This window comes from Cnephaeus nilssonii (assembly GCF_951640355.1).
Source record: "Cnephaeus nilssonii genome assembly, chromosome: 3".
Lineage (NCBI taxonomy): Eukaryota > Metazoa > Chordata > Mammalia > Chiroptera > Vespertilionidae > Cnephaeus > Cnephaeus nilssonii.
Window position 1 is genome coordinate 64,102,289 of NC_137074.1, and position 19,106 is coordinate 64,121,394.

A 19,106-nucleotide genomic window follows, 5' to 3' on the forward strand; every position below is an offset into this window, starting at 1 on the left:
TGGCTGGGCCCCCCTGCTTAAGGCAACAAAGTTTCAATTATAACCCCAACAGAAATGGCTGCCGGCCGTGGAGGGAGCCCCAGGCTTGGCTCCGCTCCAGGCTACAAAGTTTCAATTGTAGAAGAAAAATAAATTCCAGATACCAGGGCCTCCACTTGGGTTGCCAGGGGGCGTGGCCGGCCTGCAAACCACCACAGGCCCCTCGCTCAGGCCGCCCCACGCCCCAAGGGAACCCCACCCTGATCAGGGACACCCTTCAGGGCAAACCAGCTGGCCCCCACCCCTGAACCAGGCCTCTATCCTATCTAATAAAAGAGTAACATGCAGATTTATCATCACTGCAACACACAATATAGCTGCCCCCATGTGGTCAAAGATCCTGCCTCCATGTGGACACAAAATGGCCACCACAAGATGGCCAGCAGGAGAGGGCAGTTGGGAGGCACCCGGCCTGCAAGGGAGGGCAGTTGAGAAGGACCAGGCCTGCAAGGGAGGGCAGTTGGAGGTGATCAACCCTGCAGGAGAGGGCAGTTAGGGGTGACCAGGCTGGCAGAGGAGGGAAGTTGGGGGCAAACAGGCTGGCAGCGGAGTGGTTAGGGGGTGATCAGGCTGGCAGGCAGAAGCGGTTAGGGGCAATCAGGAAGGCAGGCAGGCAAGCAGTTGGGAGCCAGCAGTCCTGGATTGTAAGAGGGATGTCCGGTGGGATCGGGCCTAAACGGGCAGTCAGACATCCCTCGAGGGGTCCCAGATTGGAGAGGGTACAGGCTGGGCTGAGGGACAACCCCCCTCCGTGCATGAATTTCATGCACCGGGCCTCTAGTAATTAATAATAAACTAAAAAAAACTGTTAAATTAATGGATGAATACCTGCCTCCATCTGGGCAATGCTTTGCATGTTCTCCCTTATCTAAAGCAGTTCCTCAAGGGAAGCTCAGTTATAAATACAGTTATCTCTCTAGTGAGAGAGCTGAATTTTACTAGTAACAAGGGCATGATTACTAATTTTTATTGATTTATTCCTTTTAATCCCCATTCACATTCCTATTCCTGTCCACTCCCTTAGGTTGCCATTGGAACATCTTTGCATGAAAATGATGGGAAATAAGGTCAGAGAGGTAGTGAGGGTTTGGCCTCATAGACCATGGTAAAGCTTGGAATCCTAAGCATCTGGGAACCTGGAAAAGTCTGATGGGCAGGAAGGAGTCTTTGATATCATAACAACCCTCTTGAAGGATGAGGGGTGAGGCAGTTCCAGCCAAAGGCTGGAGGCACAGATGTACGTGCTGGAATTAGGCTGCATGTCAAATATAAAATTTCTGACCAGTGTAAATAAAAACAAACTGTGCCTCATTGTACCCTATGTTTTGCCTTTTGGGCCAGTTTTACCCACCTGACACTCCCAGTTGGCAGCCATGCCTTTGAGAAGCTTAAATCACTTTTCAGAGGAAAATGAGGTCAAAAGTTTACACAAGACTTTGCACTCTTTATGACCAAGTCCTACCAAAATGGGCAAATTTGCCACACATGCTTTTGAGAATGAGAGTGATCTGATAGTTGGCCTAACTAAGATGGGAATAGAAGAGGTCATTTTCTTTTCCATTTATGTGTAACTCTTTTGAGACCCTGAGACCATGAACAAGTATAGCTGAGGTTAATAGCCCAGAGTTTTTCTTATCATGTACCAGATATGACAGACTTAAAATCAGATAGCTCTTTGGGTAGCTTATAAAAGAACTAGAAATTGTCTGGCTCCACTTGCCTGTCCAGGATGTAGTTCTATGACTTTTCCATGGAGGTTTTTAACAGAACCTCACACTTACTGTCTAAATTAATGATATTCCTTTCTTTTGGCATGACAAAAACCATTCTGCACTATATACATGATGTTAAAGGTTTTTTATTCCAACATGTGGACACGTTCTGTAAAAGCTTTTCCCATTTCATCATGTTGACAAGCTGATTCCATTAAATCACCCTCCATCATCATGTTCCCCTTTCTTTTTCTTTTTATTAAAGTTAGAGAACAGTGATTCTTAGAGTTTTCAAGGTACTCACTTTGACAAAAATGAAAAACTTGGAAATCATGAGCCTATTCCTTGGAATGGGAAAAAGATGAGTTATGTCATTGTTCTTGTTGGAACCTTCTCTTGAAACTGCTGAAGATAAGGAGAAGGCCATGGGTCTTTTTAATTTTTTTCCATTAAATTGGGATATTTATTTATTTATTTATTTTTGTTAATCCTCACCCGAGGATATTTTTCCATTGATTTTTAGAGAGTAGAAGGAAGGGGGAGAGACAGAGAGAGAGAGACATAGACGTAAAAGATACACATAGACTGGTTGCCTTCCACATGTTCCCAACTGGGGTGGGGATTGAACTAAGGCATATGCCCTTGACTGGAATAGAACCTGGAACCCTTCAGTCCATGGGCTGATGCTCTATCCACTGATAAAACTGGCCAGGGCAAAATGGGGTTTTAAAAAAGAATTTTTTCGGGAGGATCCAAGATGGCGGCATAGATAAACATCTGGGCTGCTGCTGCCCACACCAATTTCCAAAACTACAACTAAAAGACAACGTCTATCACCCAGAACCACGGGAAAGCTGGCTGAGAGGAACCTCTACAACTAGACCGAAAGAGACGGGCACAATCAGGGCGCAGACGCTGAAAAACTGAGGTACAGGGGAGTGCACGCACGAAACGAACTGGCGGCGGAGCCCAGCTGGAGGCGGGTGTTGCTTTCTTCAATCTGAAGAGAGACAAGCCCCCAATCTCTCTGAAATCCAGTTTCTGGGGAGAGACTGGGCTGTCTGCCAGCGGGTCGGAGAGTGAGGGTGGCTTACTAGCAGAGCTGCGTGGAGGTAGAATTGTTGGCTGCACCGGGGCGCGAGACTGCGGGGACGCGGTTGCGGGGACGCAGTTGGAGGCGGCTCACTGCCAGCCATTGCTGTTGGCCACGTCTTAGCCTAGTGACGCCCTGAGACTCCGCCCCGCACAATCTACAAACACACCCAAGCTCCTAGCAGCAGCTTTTGCATATGAATGGCCTTCTCTATTGCAGTTTAAACTAGTAAACTTGCAACCCTGTACAGACAGCTCCAAGGCCTCCAAACTCCAAGCAGGGAGGAGAGGACGGCAGTTCTTGCTGTAGCTCCTGCAGGGTAGCCTCAGACAGCAGCTGAACTAGCCAATGCACCTAGTGGTCAGCGTGAGACACCAGATTTCAACTCCTCACATCCATAAGTGACACATTCGTGAGGCAGACTCAGTGAGCACCAAAGCCCCACTCAAACAAGCCCTGTACAACAAGCGTGTCTCCAGCGCATCAGCGCTTCCATTATAGACACAGCAGGTCCTCGCAGCCAATTGGCCTGGAGGTCAATTCCTCCCAGTGTACCAACAGCAATCAAGACTTTTAACTACACCAAGACTTTCCACTCAGCCCACAAAGGGGTGTACCAAGAGCGACCACCTAGGGTGATTGGGGAAGCTGAGCTACCAGCCCCTCTAGGTCACTGACCACACAAAGCCACTCCATCAACACAGGGAGGCAGCCAAAATGCGGAAACACCAAAGTATGTCACGAATAGGAGAGATGGAGGAAAGTAAACTACTGGACGACACAGTGTTCAGAACCACATTTATAAGGTTACTCAAGAATCTTCTAAAAATCGCTGAGAAACTTGAAGAGACCTTCAAGGACCTTAATGAGAATACCAAAAAAATGGAAAAGGACCAGTCAGAAATTCTGCATACACTGTCTGAAATAAAGAATATACAGAAACTCAACTGTACACCACCGTACCCGAAGAGTCAAACCAAAGATCTGGAATATGAGGAAGCAAAAAACACCCAACCAGAGAGGCGGAAAGAAAGAAGAATCCAAAAGTGTGAGGATAGCATAAGGAGCCTCTGGAATGGCTTTAAACATACCAACATCCGAATTTTTGGGGTGCCAGAAGAAGAGAGAGAGCAAGATACTAAAAACCTATTTGAAGAAATAATGACCGAAAACTTCCCCCACCTGGTGAAAGAAATAGACTTACAAGTTCAGGAAGTGCACAGAACCCCAAACAAGAGGAATCCAAAGAGGACCACACCAAGACACATCATAATTAAAATGCCAAGAGCAAAAGACAAAGAGAGAATCTTACAAGCAGCAAGAGAAAAACAGTTAGTTACCTACAAGGGAGTACCCATACGACTGTCAGCTGATTTCTCAACAGAAACTATGCAGGCCAGACGGGAGTGGCAAGAAATATTCAAAGTGATGAACAGCAAGAACCTACAACCAAGATTACTCTACCCAGCAAAGCTATCATTCAGAATTGAAGGTCAGATGAAGAGCTTCACAGACAAGAAAAAGCTAAAGGAGTTTATCACCACCAAACCAGGATTACATGAAATGCTGAAGGGTATTCTTTAAGAAGAGGAAGAAGAAAAAAAAGGTAAAGGTAAAAATTATGAACAACAAAAAGACATCAAATACATACCTACCAACAAGTGAATCTAAAAATCAAGTGAATAAAAAATCTGAAGAACAGAATGGACTAGTGAATACAATAGAATCAGGGACATAGAAAGGGAGGGGACGGACAATTATCAGGGGGAAGAGGGTCTGAGGGGTGTAGGAAGAGATTGGACAAAAATCTTACACCTATGGATGAAGAAAGTGGTGGGGGGTAATGGCATGGGGGGGTAATCAGGTGGAGGGGAGCTATGAGGGGGGTGGGAAGAGGAACACCTGTAATAATCTGAACATAAAGATTTATTTTTAAAAAAAGAATTTTTTCTGGACATAAATCCAATTTTTCTACCTCAGTATTTATTATGTCTTACTTATTTAAAAAAGAAACAACAGTAAATTGGATGAATAACATGAAAGGGTTTAATTCAAATATACACTGAGTGGCCAGATTATTATGATCTCTGAACGCATAATAATCTGGCCACTCAGTGTATAGCCTATATAATAAAAGGCTAATATGCAAATTGTCCCCTAGACCAGGAGTTTGACCAGCAGGCAGGCCGGCCAACCACCCATGTCCCCTCCCTCTGGCCAGGCTGGCCAGACCCCACCCATGCACGAATTCATGCACTGGGCCTCTAATATATACATATATATACATATATACATATATATATATATATATATACACACACATATATATGTATATACATATACACACACACACACACACATGCACACACACACACACACACTCAGTGACCAGATTATTATGCGTTCAGAGATCATAATAATCTGGCCACTCAGTGTATTTTAGCATTTCCACACCTTCGAATAAAATGTTATTTGGTAATGTTTTAGGGTCACATGTAGTTCTAAATTAGAGCAGCTACATCCCAGCTCTCCCATCACTCCTCACCGAGAGAAAAAAATAAATCCCCTGCTCATACACTGCTAAGTCCTTTAAAGAGTGGAGTGGATGTGTGAAATGAGAGAAAATGCTCAGTATGGGGTTAATTAGCTCTAGAGTTGTGGGTAGGTCACTTCCTCAGGACCAAATCCTGCAGGAGAAACCAGGCATGTGCAGACTTACAAAATGGAAAGAAAGCTATGAACCTGCAGACTCTGGGGCACAAATGGATCCCCTTTAGAGACAACAAAGTGAGGACTTCGCTCAGTTTCTTGCCTTATTTTCTAAAGGTCTCCTCTTGAAAACATTATCATTTCTTTCGGAAAGTGTGGATGAATCCTTTCCCTTTCCATAATTGCATTCATAAACTGCCACAGGTTGCCTGCCTGCTGAGATCAGCTCTGCCATGGTTTTCCCTGAAGGATTCCCACTAGGTTGTTTACAATCTAATCCTTTCATGAAGTGGGGGTGAAAGAGCAGACAACATCCTCATGAATGCAGGAATTCAGGTATTAATAAGGAAATTTCACAGGCAGGGTTTTTAGGGCAAACAGATATTGTGTGTGGAAAAGTCTCCTTGAGCAGAGGCTAACGAAGAGCCAGGAACCAATGGAGATGAACCCTAAGGAAATCACTAAAAAAGAACTGTTAGTAAAGTTTCAGTGTATTTATGTTTTCTTACATTCCTGCCTAAATTACTGTGACATCAGTAGGGAGTGTATGGGTAGAAAGTCCCTAAATGATTATAACTGCTGATAGAAAAAAATATATCTGATGTATGCATGTCTTCATTTGCAGTTGAACTATAAGTAACATTGGCTTCTTGAGCTGAGGAAGCAGGTGACCCCCTTGACTGAGAAATTGGAAGAATCCAGAACAGAGTCCACCACCACACACAAACACACAGTCACCAAATACCTCCCTCAGACCTCATCACCTGTGCAAAAACCTGAATTTGGATCTTAGAGTAGCGATAGTTGAGAAAATGCAAATTCTCCTGAGAGGAAGTATCAAGCAATTAAGTTAATAACTTTTCAGATAACTGAGAGCAAGTTGGGGATAGGGGGATGGTGAGTGACAGAGAGTGTACCCAAAGAGGCAGTCTTCAGTCACATCTGTTTGTTTCTCTTCAGTGGCCGATGGATGTGGAAATAAGAAGGAAGGGAGGGAGGGAGTCCAGGAGTAAGTTTTATGAATTCTAACAACCTTATCAGCATATTGTAGCATAGCTTTTCAAAATTCAAGTTGCTGGGTAGTTTGACACCTTTGCTGTTCCATTCATTCCTGTCTTTTGAAACAGCACAGCAATGGCTACGTGCACCGGCCATTGTCCTAGTTAGGTTGTCAGTTAGCTTAATGTTGCCTTTATTTTCTGTGGCTACTGAACAAAATGTTTCTTTTCAAAGGCCTGAGACCTCTGTCCTCCCAACTCCTGATCACAGTAATAACCAATCTCAAGCAGTCATTAGTGAAGACTAGAACAATATCCTGTAACAAGTCAGCTATGGAGAAATTGGCATAGTTTATCTCTTTTATTCGTGTTCTTATGAAAATAATGGGTTGCAAAATAAAACTGCATTTCTCTCTATCTCTTTTTTTTTCTAACTGGATCTTTACAAGTTACACTGGGACTCATTTTTTCCCTAACAAAGGTTGAATAACAACACTTAAAAGCTTTAACAGCCAAAGTCCGTCTTTAGAAATAGCTTTCTTCTATAATGTACTGCCAATTTCTTATGTGTGTGTATTTTGACCTTCCTGATGCCTCTGCTATGGGCTGCCTGTTGATTGGTACATGTTAGTGCTTTGCTTATAAGAGTTGGGCAATAGTTCAGTGATCCAGTCCAAATCTGGGCCACAGAGAGAATGGGCTCATCTTCTATTTAAGATATGTGGCAAACTGCTTTAAGTGAATTTGGTTCAGACAAGGTCATTGGAACTGTTCATCTAATCCTGTGTGCTGTATGTAATGGACACTTCAGCCGAGCTCCAAGCTGCAAGGTAAAGACAAGAAAGCCAGTAACTTGCCACCCCTGTTAGAGCTTTTTCTGCGTCTGTTGTGAGATTTACATTCTTAGTCACATGGGACCTGTTTGGGTCACTTAAAAGGACTCGTTCCCTGGTTCTACTGATGTCTTCGAAGATAGTCCTGGGATTAATGATAGTGAGTTCTTATATTATTTTCTGGTCATTTTTTTAACTTTTTTTAAAATTGGAGATTGAGCTTATATGCATATTCATACCAGGTTTATGAAATATTCAGCTCAATTTCTCAGACATAAAAGAATTGTTAGAATGTTTTACTTTTAGGTAATTATTATGTTAAAACTATAGTAGATTGAAGTGTGTTTTCCTCAATTCTATTTGTGTCATATACACTTGGCAAATTGAATCATAATTCCCAAATTGAAACATAAGCATTTTTTATACTGTTTTGAATTTAGTAACTTACGGACTCTCTGTATTGCCTAATACTTTTCAAACTAATGTATTTTATTCAACTGTGTTGGTGATTCTGTAAAACTTTTAGAGTCAATGTCTTATGGGATTTTGTAATCATTTAGAGCTAAATAAGATGAAAGAAGTTATTGAATTCATCTTCCTGAGTGGAGGCAGAGCTGCCTTTATTCCAACCAAAATAGGTGAGGATCTTTCCTAGTTTTAAATTTCTTGACTGCTCTTAGCAATCTACTTTGTTATTTACCACTTGTACATTTAGGTTGTTCATCTTTAAGTCTTAATTTTAATTCTTCATTGGACAGTTTAATATTTTTCTCTGGGACAAAAATAACAATAATTATCCTCTTTATAGCAGCTCTTCTTATAGTCAGAAAACTATGAAGATATACCTCAGTTCTTTTTTTCCTAAGTGAAATTATCCCAGTTTTTAAACATTTACTCTTGTTTTTATAGCTCTTTCTGTACAAGAGTGGCAAAGAGGACTATTTTTAAAAGTTCTGTCATATACCATGCCTCTGAGAAGAGCATTGCATATTTTCATGTTACTGTGCCGATGTGGAAATAGCCACAGCTTTTTCATTATCTGCTGATGGACAGAGCATTTGTGTTCATTTAACCTTGAGGTTGAAACTTGTTCCCCAAAAAAAGTAACTGACTCATAGTATTGGCTAGACCCAAGAATAAAGAGCATCAGTTTTCTTAATCTTCAAACTCATCTTGCCCCCACTCCTAAAACTCACTAAAATTAACTTTTCCTTGACCTCTCTCTGGTGCTATTTATTTACTGATTTAGCAATTTTTTTCTACCATCTTTGTCTCCTAAAATAGATAGACAGCATTTATTCAACAAACGAAGTGTCATGCTGTGTTTAGGTTAAGATGCTAGGCTTGGGAGATTCAAGTGTAAACCACGAGCAAAGACTCAGTGTCCAAGATGTCTCAGGTATGTTCAGAGAGGGGCAAATAGCCTGTCACAGAATGTAAGGAAACAGTAGTGAGAAAACAAAACAAACAAAAAAAGTGAGAGAGGTGGATTGGGGCCAGATTGTGAAAGATCTTGGATGCTCTTAAGCAAATAGTTGGTGGTGACAAGGACAAAAGTAACATTTTTAATCTATATTATGGAAAGATACTGATGAGTCTTTAAACCACAAATTGTGCCCACTTTGTCCTCTAGGTTTAGTATCTAATAAACCATCAGGTATAAGTACCTGCTTAATGTGTATTTTTTTATATAAATTTTGTGTCATGATTTTTCTCTTTCTATTTAAAAAAAGAAAAAAAAAACATTTGAATGAACCATTTGAGTAAAGAAAGCCTCCTTTTTACACTGTTCTGGATGTTTCTTTTTCCTGCTGTGCCCATAATTATTCCAAAGCTCTCTGTCCCACTAACATGCTACTTTCTGTGTGACACACCAAGGAGTCTCTGGATGAGTTTGCCCTATAATAGGCACAACCTTTTTTGTACCAAATGTCATTAATGGCGATTTGTGAGCAGCATTGTGACCAAGTTTTCCAATTGATTGCACCACATGATAGCAATGCCAGACCCATTAAGCATCCCCTAAAGGACATCAGTGTACTATAGTAAATGGTCCTGGTATCCATTTGGAATCCATAAAGCTACAACTTCAGGACTTTGAGGTATGGAGGGAAAAGTTATTTGGGATCAGATTATAGCAAGCTCCTGAATATCATAATGCCATAGACTTTGGTCTATTTTAAGAGGTATAAAAATCATCCTGCCCTAACCGGTTTGGCTCAGTGGATGGAGTGTTGGCCTGAGGACTGAAGGGTCCCAGGTTCGATTCCGGTCAAGGGCATGTACCTTGGTTGCAGGCACATCCCTGGTGGGAGGTGTGCAAGAGGCAGCTGATCAATGTTTCTCTCTCATCGATGTTTCTAATTCTCTATCCCTCTCCCTTCCTCTCTGTAAAAAATCAATAAAATATATATATTTTAAAATCATCCTAAATGCAATAAACAAATTTAGTCCCTGCCATCCCTCTCAGCACTACTGCTTTTACTTCCTTCTAATCTCTCAGGCCTGATACCTGTAAGAATCAGGAAGGCTCAGGAGGATTTGTGTGTGGTGGAATGGAGTAGCCAGTTGTATCTCAACAATGTCTCAGGCTCAGAAACAGTCTGAGACCTAATTACTGAACTTTAGTTTCTGAATTCTCTCATTTTATTAGTCATGATTTGATCATCTAAGTTTGTGAAGGTAGACTTCATTCAGAGTTAGCATAGCTTATTAAGGAAAGTTAAGGCATCACTGTGATTTTCTTATTGTTCTTCTCAAGATAGATTTAAAAAATGGATGGTCTTGAAGAGCAGATCCCAAAATACGAATGACCATTTGTGGAATTTTATAGTATTCTTAAGAATGACAAAAAGGAATGAAAATACTCCAAGAAACTTGTCTGCAGAAGACCCCAATGTACCTAGTTGGCGATTGCACCTGCTATGTGTGCACATCTGACTAACCCTTCCATCTGACTTTAACTTGTAAATCTTTGCCATTAGGAAACAGAGAATAAAAAGTTTCCACATCTAGGGTGCATGAAATGTCATTAAATCTAGCAGAAAATTTCTTGAATCTGTCAGATTAAGGAAATCATGTATCCAGAGTGAAGATGGAATATCAATTGACAGGAACCTATGAAGCTGGCACTCACTCTAACAGGCACGTGAATCTAAAAACCCCATAGTACCTCATCCTTAGAAACACTGGGAGCCAGAAAGGGATTAGAAAAATCAATAAGGTAGAAATCTTCATCCTGCTATTTGGAATGACTCCCACATAAGAATTAATTAACACAATACTTCTAAAATATTAAAAGGATATCAAAATATTCTCTTGACCCATAAAAAACAAAGATGTAAACCCACGTAGCTTCTAGAGACAGTCGTTGAAGAAAGAAGATCAGAAAGATTAAAGTCCTGTCTAAGAGGTCATTTCTGTCTTGTTGTCACTCCATTTACCCTCTTCAGATGGAACAATAAGTGTTGGACTTCAGGTCTTCCAAATTCTTCAGTTCTGTCATTAGTGCTATGACACATTCTAATTTTCTGATTCATTTGTGATGAATAAGCTCTCCCTTTGCTATTCACAATGCTTAAAAGTAACCAGTTTTTTATTTCCATATTTTTATTGCACTATTATTTTCTCTTAGCAAAGTCTGTCTCACTCTTTATCAGTCGGGGTGAATTTCATGTGTAGAAAAGCCCTTGGACAGTTCCAGCACTTAGTCTTGGAGTTAGTCAAGAGGAATGAGAAACTGACGACTGGGATTCTGTTTTTAACCCAGCCAGATACCTCAGCTGGCAAGTGGCTCAGCTTCCGCACCATAAAATGGGTATAATAATAGCTTTCCCTTACCACTGTGAAATATTTAGAATGCAAATCAAGCCAAACCTGTCTTCTTCCAAAGGCGAAGCTTAAAGTAGCCTCCGAAATCCTGAATGAGCCCAGATTTCAAGGGGAAACATAAAGTGGGAACCACCTAGAGGTAGTGTAATTTAGTGGTTAAAAATATTTAGACTTTGGAGTGGTACAGCCTCATTCAGATCCCCGCAGCTATGTGATTTGGGGTAAGTTTCCCAATTTTTCAAATCTCCTTTTTATCTCTCTAGTCAATTGGAAGTAATGGTATTTACTTGTGTAGTTAGGATTAAGTGATAGAAAGTTAATGCTGCTTTTCAAATTCTTCTAGTAGAGTGACTGATCCAATCCTCAGGGTGCCGGGGACATTGCCTGAAGCAGTGTGCCGCAAATGAGACTTGTCAGCGAGGTCTCAGGTTTCACCCTAAAAATACATACAGATTTGCATTCTACTCCTCAATATAGTCTTGTTTATTTCACTAAAATGTAAATTCTATGAAGCCATGAAGAGTATCTGTTTTATTTCTTCTATAACATTTAAGACATAGTTATTGGATAAATGAATACATGTACAAATAAAAGTTTAAATTATGTACTTAGCCACAGGGACAACTGCCCCACCAAATAGACAACCATGTCTTTATTATTTATTTTGTGGCTTTTGTACTCCAGTTGCTTGACTCCACCTCCCTGGATAGGCCCATAATCAAACTTGAGAAGCATTTACTTAGCAGGATGCCTGAAGCCACAGGGTACTCAATTAATAGTAACGCTATCATTTATCTGCTCACTACTTCTCTATCTCATTGTTACTAAGGCTCTATGGACTTTTTTTTTTTTTAAAGGAAGTATAAAGGATTAGGAAGGTCAGAGTCTGGGAGGCCTTTAATCTGTGTGTTTCTAGCCATACTCATTCACCCAGGTAATTTCTATACATTTGGTTACTCCTGGCTTCAGCATATAGCAACTTGGAAAAAATTTCCAGAACAAGCATGGCAAACTCAAAGGCTAACACTGGCCAATTAAACAATGTTTAAGTTTATGTGGGCCGCAAAAAAAAAAGCTTCAATTTTCATAGAAATGTAGGTTTATTTTGATAGAGACATGCTGAATACAAAGGGCTGAAATAAATGAGTAATCATTAACATAAAATAATAGAACGGTATAATAAAAATTAATATTTTATTGAACGTTAACTTATCAGACACTGAATAACTGCACAAATTAATAAGCATAACGCAAATAAACCTTTTTTTTGTTGTTGTTCTCCGAAAGCAAAATATTTCCTGTTGCCCACACCAAACAAGTTAGTACAAGACTAATGACACGGCAATCGGCTGCTAAAGTATTCGCTGCTAGTATTAGTGGAGAGAAATGGTGCACCTGCGCGTAAGGTGCATAAGGGAAATGAATGCAACACGATTATAGTAATCAGTCATTAGTGAACGTTGTAGTTCATTATAAATAATTATGTATAACAAGATATTGTAAAAATTAAGTTACAAAATTTTTATTAAAACGTTTCTTATATACAGTTATATTGGCTGGGCCGCAAAAATATTCGTTGTGGGCCACTAGTTTGACATGCTTGTCCTAGAGGCAATGAGCAGCAGAATTGAAAGAGCTATTTCTCCTCCTCCCCTTAAGGTTACTAATCTGGAATTCCTGGATGACCTTCATGGAGTCTGGAAGCTCCTTGAAACTTGGTGTTTTGGGGGAGTCTCTAAGGCAGTGGTTCTCAACCTTTCTAATGCCGCGACCCTTTAATACAGTTCCTCTCCCCAACCATAAAATTATTTTCGCTGCTACTTCATAACTGTAATTTTGCTACTGTTAATGAATCATAATGTAAATATCTGTGTTTTCCGATGGTCTTAGGCTCTACAGCAGTGGTTCTCAACCTGTGGGTCGTGGCATTAGAAAGGTTGAGAACCACTACTCTAAGGGAAAGGATTCTCACTGAGATTTTTATCACTATTACCCTAAAACATTACATAAATTGGAATCAGAATTGACTGGTATTTAAGTTACAATTAGTAATACTTTTAGTTCCTTGGAGATTGATAGTATATAATAATTTTCCACTTGGAAATCACGAAACTAAGATTAGACTTCCACAGTCACCCCCTCTCTGTTCTTGCCTCTTTCACCATGTTTTAAGGTCCTGATTCCTTTGGGCTTTGCAGTTACATATTCCTTGCTAGATATTTGTGCTTGGAACCTAGCATGCTCAATGCAAATGTTTTTAATCTCATGCAAAACTATTATAGATAATTCTTTGCATTTCAGATGAAAACAACTTACAGACATATAAGGTGAATATCACTTAGGCAGAAAGGATGCATATCAATAAAATAACAATTTGAACTGAACAAAAATAAACCTGTAGAGATTAATACATATTCTCAAAATTGCCTAGCAGATTGCAATTCAATCAAGAAGTTGGGGCCTTTTGATGTTTATAAACATTTATGAATTATATAAGAACTCTGAGATTAAATATGTAGCATTAATATTAAATTTGGTATAGGTATTATTGTTTTTAATTAATATATAAAGACAACAATTATATCCAATAAAATCTGTGATTTCACTTGCCTTGAATTTGTCTTAGACTGTGACATAACACACTGTGATTTTTCTCTCCATCTTGGATTCCTGTCATTGACAGCCTGTGTGTCATTTGACATCCAAAAAGAGTTTTGTGGGTTTTTTTATTCCAGGCCTTGGATTTATTAGTCAATATGGGTACAATTTACATTGATCTCTTCTGGTCACATCAAAAAATTAATTTTGACTGATTAACTTTTATGAGAAAAAAATGCTCCTTGAAATTTAGAAAGGGACATTATGTGCTTAGATATAAGAACATAAATACAAAGTACAATTTAAAAATAGCATATTATATTACTTGGAGTTATTGAGTTTATAACATGCAACAGAAAAAAATAAGTGAGCATATTTCATATATAACCACTAATCATATTTTTGTCTTTCTTTTCAAAGCAAGCTCAAAAAAAAGTTGGGGGAGAGGGAGGAAAAAGAAGGAAGGGAGGGAGGGAGCAAGGGAAGGAGGAAAGAAGGGAGGGAGGGAGAAGAAGGAGAAAGGAAGGAGGGAGGGAGGGAAAGGAAAATATTTTAAAAGATATACCCTACAATGGTCTAGGATCCTGGCTTGCAGAGGAGACTAGAATGTAACAAAACTTAGAGCTTTGAAGTCTTTGAAGATTAGTCAGTCATATATGATACACATTTCAGGTTTGTATGTACTTTCAATGAATCATGAATAATCTAATTATCTTGCTTAAAATTTTCATTGGACTCATTATTTTTGTGAAACACTTTGAAAGCATTGTAGACCCCAGCCTCTCTTCGCATACGTTATGCCTGGATTTTCATCTTAACCCTTCTTGTCCATGGAGAGCAACACCACCTTTACACTTGCATGTGCATGAACAGGGTTTCACCTTGGAAATGAAGGAGAAACTCTTTCTTTGGAGGAACTTCTGCAATCAGGCTTTGTCCAGAAAATTTGCTGAGAAGTGAAGTCTCTTTAATTGCCATTTTTCTGCTTTAGCCTTATTCTGTGCTGAGTTATGTAATCAGATCCTTCTTGATCTCTTTTAATATGGTTTGTTTTGCATCTTTCTGGAAGCCTTATGCGAAGTAGTTAAAATCATGGTGTCAGAGAGACAAGAATGCAATCAGGGTTAAGTCCTTAATACATTTGAGTGGGATGGAGGTGGGGATACCTGCTTTGTTTTCTCAGCATCCTTGTTTGGTTTATTAATTTCTCATGGATCTTCTGTTACTTCAGTCTTATTCTTCTATAAGAGAAGCTATCAAAACAATGGTGAGCAGACCAGTCCTTATAGCTTATTTGTCTTGTGAGTTGAAGATTAAAAAGGGGAATTAATAATTTGAAATATAGAATGAGAAACTGTTAAGGTCAACTCTCCCAAACCTGAAGTTGTCATCATTAGAGATATGTTTTGGGAGACAGATGTTTTATCTTAATATAATTTTGTCAGAGGGGACATTGCTTGGCTGGTGAGATAGGGTAGAGGAGGCAGTACCAAGTCCTCAGCCAACACCAACCCAGGTCTTCAACTTAGGTTGACAAGACATGGAAGTGTTGAATTTGTCCAGAGAATCTTCTGGGCACTGAATATGTCGCTAGGGTAATAGAGGAACTAAACATTTAAGCTTTCATTAAATTGTAATTAATTATTTAAATAAATAAATGTGGCTAGTGCGCAGCACAGCCCTACAAAATACTCATATGATTCAGATCAGAATGAGGTTGGCATTTCTTGGGGTGGGAAGTACTGTGCTGGTCGGAGAGCAGAAGGTCACACCGTTCAAAAATGTTATGAGGTTGGATCTCCTTCTATGGGCTCCTGCAGCTCATCCTTTAGGAGCAACCAGCCCCATCTATACAGTATTTAGATTTGCTTTCCTTCTCCCCATAGTATCATTGGGTTTATTTTTAATTCCTGTTTTTTTCTCTGATTTTCAGTTCCTTGACCATCAGTCTGCAGCCTGCCCCTTCTCTTTATGTAAGTAAAAGTGGTTTCTTTACTTTTCAAAACAGTGTCAGATGTGGGGAATTTGGGTCTTTCTTATCATGTTATCTAGTTGACTTGGTTGTGGTTTCCGGTACTTCTTCAGCATGCATTAGATTGTTCTGTGTTTGGAGTCGATGCTATTGGTGGGGGTAGCAGTTGCCATCCATGAGGCGGCTGAAAAGACCAGTGGCCCCAGAGACTGGACTTCTGTAAAGACTGCTTTTTACTGAGCCATAGCTGCTGTTTGCAAAAGTCACTGCTCCTCTACACTGTAGCTCACATTCTTCAGCCAGATACCCTCAACAATGGGGCTGTTGCTCCACTGTCGGTCAATGGCCAATTATGTATTCTTCAGTTATATACCCATCCCTAGGTTCAAAGTTGTTGTTGTTTAAATATGTTTTCTGTTGATTTGAGAGAGAGAGAAAGAGAGAGGAAGGGAGAGGGGAAAGAGAGATAGAAACATAAGTGAGAGAAAAACTTTGATCATCTGCCTCCTGCACAGTCCCCACTGGGGATCGAGCCCGAAACCCCAAGCATGTGCCCTGACCAAGAATCGAACCTGCAACCTCCTGGTGCATGGGACAACGCTCAATCCACCGAGTCACACTGGCCAGGTGATTCAATTGTTTTAATTTCAGCTTCCAGATCAGAGCTTTCATTAATTGACCAAATTTCTAAAAGTATCTTTTACTGAGAAGTACAAGACTTCAGCCATTTAGGTAAAATTATGTGTGAAATTGTAACGTTCAGGGGGGGAAAAATGGATAGAGAAATCCAGGATTACATGCACCAGGAGGTTTATAAAAGGTGCCATTCTGTTTTAGAAAAGATGCAGGTAGTTTGGAGAGAAAGAAAACAACTTGATTGCAGATGGTATCACAGTAATATTTATTATTTGAAGCCCAAACTAGGCTGCACTGAATGATTTTGGATAAATTTTACTTTGAGCTGCTTGAAAGAGGTTCTAGGTCAATGAACCTAAATAATCAAAGTCACTGCATGAGACCCCACCCAACAGATGCTACAGGTAGTGGCATCACCTTCTGTGATAAGTTATCATTTATTTATTTAAATAAGCGATTTCTTCCAGCTGTTTCCCACTCTTCGGTGAGCACAGCTGGTTCCTTATTCACAACATCCTATCTTACCTCACTGAGTCCTCACTCCCAGATATTTCTAGTGTTGTAATCATTTGCACAGAAGGGGGGGTCCCCGTGGCTCTTTTGCTTGTGTGTGGCTTCCAGTAATATTCTTAGAAGCTAGTTAAATATATTTAGGGGAGCAGAATCCTCCAAAGGATGCCCAGGCGAAAGTCTAAACTGACAGTTATCTGACAGAAAAAGGAGATTGATTAAACTCCCCGAAGACTGGTGCTGTGCATAATGCATTTATGCAGCAGGGGTGGGTCCTCCCTGCCCCTGACAGTCTTGTTGTTTCCTGTTCTCGGTGTTGACAGAGTGGGTCTGTCAGTGCTTCAGAGGGTGTCAATGTACATGCTGATGGTTACCACTTTATGTCTCTGCATCCCTGCCCCAGCTACCTCGCACTGCCTATTTCTAGTCCTTTGGCTGGCAAATCATTTTTGTTACAGTTCTTTGTGTAAAAACAGTTCACATAATAGCTCTGTGTTAGACAAGGCATTAATCCTCACATCACCGGGATGAGTCAGCACAGTGCACTCCTGCCCGCACAGCTCAGCTATTATGACGTCAGCATTGTAGAGCGAGCCTCAGACACAACAGTACAGGGGACTGGAGGCCTGTGTCACGGATTAGAGATCAAGAGGGAGACCTTGGAGATAAAAAATGTAATTGAAAGGCTGTCTCTGGTTCATAGGAAAATGTGAAAGTGATTCTATGCTATGTCAACCATCAGCTGAGCAGCTTGTAGAGAGATCCTAGTTTTTAACTAGAAATAAGGCTGGAGAATGATCTGTAATGGGCTGATAACCCGATCATGTACCCACGAACCTGGTCTTACCCCTGGGCCAATCTTTATGCTCGCAGGGATTGTTCCAAATTCTGAGGCCTGCCTTTATCTCAAGGGTGGCAGGGCCTGTGACAGTCCTGCTGTCCTCAAGTGCCCCACAGACACTGCTGATGGCTCCAGAGGTGGTGTCCCAGATGCCCATCAAAGGGAAAGGAAAAGTTCCTGGAAACAGGTCAGAGCATTATCTCCCCAGTGCTTCCAGATCCTGGAGTCTCTGCAATGGCCTCCTTCAGACAGGGGTTAAGTTCTGCCTGCTTGACCTTCTCTTCTTGGCACTGCAGATAGCCCAAAGTCCTAATCTGGATGTGACACAGATTTCAATAGGATAAATAGGTTCCAGATGTTCCCCCAAGAGTTTTCCATTTCATTATTATTTAGCAGAAATGAGGCGCAGCAGAGCCCTCGATAACCTACCCTGCTGCCTTAAAGCAGGTATCACAGACCTGCCCTATTTGGGAAACCGGTTCTTACACGTTAGGCCTCCATGCAGTTCATACTCTGATCATTCTCTGAATAATACCTATTAATACTAAGTGTTGAAGAAGCATAAAATTCACTGCTTTAGTGACTTTAGTGACATTCTCTGTTAACAAGACATTCTCCATCCCACCATCTACCTCTCCCTCTTACACTCCCCCCTGTGATAACCTTCAGAAAGTACCTTACTTCTGGGATCTTCTAGCTTCATTAGATTGCTAAGAGGCTCCTAACATGCCTATAGAAGCTAATACTACTGCTTGGTTTGTTTTTGATTAATTATCATGCACAGCTCTTTATTCTGTTTTTAGTCAACAAACATTTATGGAAAGCTAGTCACTATGCTTGATACCTGAAACTCCAAAATAAATAAGAAGTGCTGCCTGTTGTTAAGACTCTCAGAGTCTGGTAGTGGAGATAAATAGTAAATCAAGGCTATACCGTATGGTAGAAGCTGAGATGGAGGTATATACAAGATGTAGCGAGGGTTATAAGAAGGAGTGCCTACATGTAAAGAGGTACCCAAGCTGGGCCTTAAAGTCTGAAGAATGAATTGCAGTTTACTATGTGGATGTAGAGGAGGGGAAAGCAAAAGAGGATCATAATTAGGAAAAAAGTCAAAGCACTTGCAAAGTCAGGAGGTTTCGAACAGCAGCCAGCTGCAGAGGACAGTGGTTAGTGTGGAGGAACCCGTGGTGGGAAGAGGAGCCTGGAGACAAAGCTGAAAGTGGGAGGAGACAGATCTCAGAAGGCCTGCCTGGTCTGCTGTGCACAGGAAGGAGTCTGGACTTGACGTTGCAGGCTTCAGGAGCCTGTGAATAATTGTAACCAGATTTGTATTT

At 40.6% G+C, this 19,106-nt stretch overlaps 1 protein-coding gene across 26 annotated transcripts in view; it reads left to right on the forward strand.

Moving 5' to 3' along the window:
• Positions 1-19,106, forward strand: part of ZBTB20 (zinc finger and BTB domain containing 20) — an 899,572-nt gene that overhangs the window by 686,342 nt on the left and 194,124 nt on the right. For 23 of the 26 annotated variants that reach the window (XM_079767021.1, XM_079767031.1, XM_079767032.1 and 20 more), the window contains one exon: positions 15,747-15,786. The exons of the other annotated variants lie outside the window; for them this stretch is intronic. The gene's annotated coding sequence lies outside the window, so the exon portion shown is untranslated. The remainder of the gene's footprint in view (positions 1-15,746; positions 15,787-19,106) is intronic. 26 annotated transcript variants of the gene reach the window in all.